The 3,667-nt window shown below is 43.6% G+C and overlaps 1 pseudogene; it reads right to left on the bottom strand.

Annotated features, from left to right (window-relative positions):
* Positions 1-398: 398 nt before the first annotated feature.
* On the bottom strand, positions 399-517 carry LOC134938843 (5S ribosomal RNA; annotated as a pseudogene).
* Between the last annotated feature and the right edge of the window lie 3,150 nt (positions 518-3,667).

Below are 3,667 nucleotides of genomic sequence, written 5' to 3' on the forward strand. Positions count from 1 at the left end.
GGTGTACAAATTAGAAAAAGGTGAGAGAAAGAATAATGGATATAGATTATATATATAACCTTAAAAAGATAAAAATGTTCTGGTCTGTTGAATCATACAAAAAGGATTTTAGAAAGGTTGCAGACACAAGATAGTCTAGCAGCCGTTTCACCTGACCAGTACAGATAATCTGTATTAATGAGACCAACCAAAGAGATCAGTACTATATATTGGAGAACCGCTTGGATTGGGTTAATACCAGATAATTAGATATTAACCTGTTAAAGAATTTTAGCAAATTAGGAATGTTTAGATCAATATACCCTAGACACTGGTAGAAGTGAAGGAGAAAAGTTAGAAATAGTACGTAGTGGTGATACTGCTGTTGGTGTCCACCCTTAAAAAGGGGAATAGTCCGTACTCTACAAAACCGGGTATTCCCAGGGAGTCTCCTCTCAAGGTACTGACCTGGCCCGACGCTGTTTCGCTTCCAAGATCGGACGAGATCGGGCATTAGCAGCGTGGTATGATAGTAGAGAGACTATCTACCAATGAGAGTGCACCTATATAGGAATAGTAAGAGGATTTATAGAAAAGATAAGATCGAAAAGTGTGTGGATCTGCTTTCCACGTTAGGCAGGGTAAAAAGAATTGCCACACTGTGGCATCGTTAACCCTGGATCGAGGATGAGAGTCCACAGAATGATAGTAGAGGAGAGGGAAAAAATAAGATAAAGATGGAGAACTGAATGATAAGTAAGTTAGAATAAATTGATTTGATCTGCAATCTGCAGGATTGATGAGCTGTAATAAACACAAAAAATCTTAGCTGTGTAATTCACATATCCCTTTCTGTTTTCCTTAATCCATTCATGGGGGCAGTATCACAGAAGTAATAATCATGACTGAAGTTAGAGAGTGATATCAGACCATTTTGTGTACCCCACTATTCCTCATGTTGAAAAATGGGTGTAGTACTGTGAGTGGGTCTAGTCTGCAATCTATAAGATTATCTGGCTATAATAGGCACAGAAATTCTAACAGCATGATATACAGTATAAATCAGAATGTCTGAATAAGATAGGCACTAATAACAAAGATAATGGAGACTCCAAAGTCATATATATGTAAAAAAGGGGGTAAATGATACTCAAGATATCAGGTATGGAGACAAATGGTAGTAAATACTGCTCCAAAGAAGATCTCGTCCTGAAATTCGTGGAACTGCAATCAAAAGGATTAACTAACTATCATAGGCACAGAAATTCTAACAGCATGAGGTGCAGTATAGATCAGAGTGCCTGAATAGAGTAGGTACCAATAGCGAGGATAATAGAGACTCCAAAGTCATATATATGTATGAAAAATAAATGATACTCAAGATGTCAGGTATGACAGTAAGTACTGCTCCAAGGAAGGTCTCGTCGTGAAGTCCGTGGAAAACGCGTTTCGCCCGTCGGGGCTTGTTCACTTCCGGGATCTCGAAAACATACCCAGACTGGGCAACCCTTATGCAGCTGGTGCCACAGTTCCTTGTCGAACGCCAAGCAACTCTAGAATGTGAGGTTGCCAGGGAGATGGTAGAAAATTCCTGGCAACCATCCAAGACAGCGTCAGAAGAGCAATGGTGGGATGACCCAGCTGAACTGTTTGCCAGGATGAGTACAGATGAGCTAATTAGAGAATGTCTGCTGCAGGGTATCCCCTGCTGCAACCCTTCCCGCAGGGAGATGATCACAAAACTCACCTCTGCACAGAAAGATGAGAGTAACGCCTTCAGCCAGTATAGAATCTCATTTCTGTGGTTAGGACCAGAGATGAATCCTGGGTACTTGCTGCAGGTGCTGGAGGAAAGTTTTGAAGATGCATGGAGAGAGGCACACAGTTTGAGGAAGCTCGATACCACATTCTGGCACGATCAGTGTCGCAGAGTGGATGATGAAAGACAACGTCTGCAAAAGCTTCTTTTATCAGCGGAAGAAGCAGTAGTCCAGCCTGCAGGGGTGCCCCAGGAGGAACAGGGTACCCCCATCATCTACAGTCGGTGTGGACTATGTAACGGAGATCTCGCTTCCAGAGGTGCAGTGTACCCTACTGGGAGGAGATGTTGGTGCGAACAGCATATTACCACCGTCTGCGCAGAATTTGCAGCTGGAAGAAGCTGATTTTCAGGAAAACCTGATTGTGGAGGAGATTATGTCGACAAGAGAGGTGGGAGTGTCAGATATTATTCCCAAGAATGTGTTCGTGAGAACTGACTTTGGACAATTGATAGCACAATCTGTGCCTGACATTTCTAAGTCTGTTGAAATATGTGAATCATCTCAGGTAGTATGTGATGATGCTAAACCTTGCAATGGTATTGCTCTGAGTACAGTACCTGTAATGCTATGTGATACTGCTGGATCTTGCACAGAAGTGACTCTGGGTCAAAACGTGTGCCCCATGAACATGTTGCGTTTCCTACTGCGACAGAGACTTGTGATAATACCAGTGAAATGAACTGTATTGCTTCAGGAAATAACCCTTCTTTTCCTCAGGGGACCCCCGCTGATCCACACAACATTATTGCCAATGTATGTGATGCTAAGAATGTTACCAACCAGTGTGAACTAGAAAATAACATGCCAATGTCTATGTGTAGGGACAAAGAAATTACTCCCTGTATTGTTGAAAATGTTCAAATTGATTTGCAGGTACTGAGGGGCCCCGAAAACAGGCAAACGTCTATGTATAAAGGAGGGGCAATGATTCCTTGTATTGATGATAATACTGTGTTGAATACTTTATGTAATACCACACCTGGGGTAGCAGTAATGACACGCAGTGCAGCAGCACAGAAAATCTGTGATTTAACCCCTGCAAGTGGGGAGGGTGGCTCAAAAGCCAGAGATCCCCCTCCGCCCCCTCCCTCCCTGTGAAAGTTGCAAGCTCAGATACTGGCCTAGGGAAGGGAGTCAATGAGGATGATGTATTGGCTTGTATACGTGTTACCAGTACTTCTGATGATGCATGTATCAATGTAGGAAATAATGTGTCTGTCGGGGGTGCTGCCAGCATGTTAGGTACCAGGGTTGTGTCAGGGAAGGGGGCTGTGTCAACAGCTGAGAAGGGAGAAACACACATTGCTGTCCCTCCCCCTCAGACCCCCCTTCCTGCCCTGCTCTTGCATGCAGACACCCAGCAGGGATTCCCATACACTAAGGCTTCAGTGGCAAACTTACCTCTCCAGGTTGAACAGAGAGCCAGTTCCAATACAGCACGAGGGCAGGAAGAAATTGTTTGGGAGAAGTGTCTAGGTGTATTTTCCCCAGTATGTGTTAATGAGGAAATTTCTCCCCATTGTGGTACCACTAGACCCACCGAGTTACAGACACCTGGGAATGATGTGGGCACACTGTATAGAGATGTGCCTGATGTGAGGTGTGACCTAGCTATAGGTACCAAGCAGAGGGCAATGCAGAAGGGCTGCACATTAACCCTTGGAAAGGAATCAGAAAGTATTTCTTCTGATAAGAGACTGTCTCCTTTACACTTAGCAATGAAAGTAGAAAACTTATCAGTGTCAGGAATGGCTGTGCTTGACATAGGCACTGATGTATGTAAAAAGTGTGAAATTGTGTTCAACCAGAATGAGAATCCCCATTTACAAGTGCCAGGTGATAAGATGAACAAAAGGTTTGGACAG

Source organism: Pseudophryne corroboree, chromosome 6 (genome assembly GCF_028390025.1).
Source record: "Pseudophryne corroboree isolate aPseCor3 chromosome 6, aPseCor3.hap2, whole genome shotgun sequence".
Taxonomy (NCBI): Eukaryota; Metazoa; Chordata; class Amphibia; order Anura; family Myobatrachidae; genus Pseudophryne; species Pseudophryne corroboree.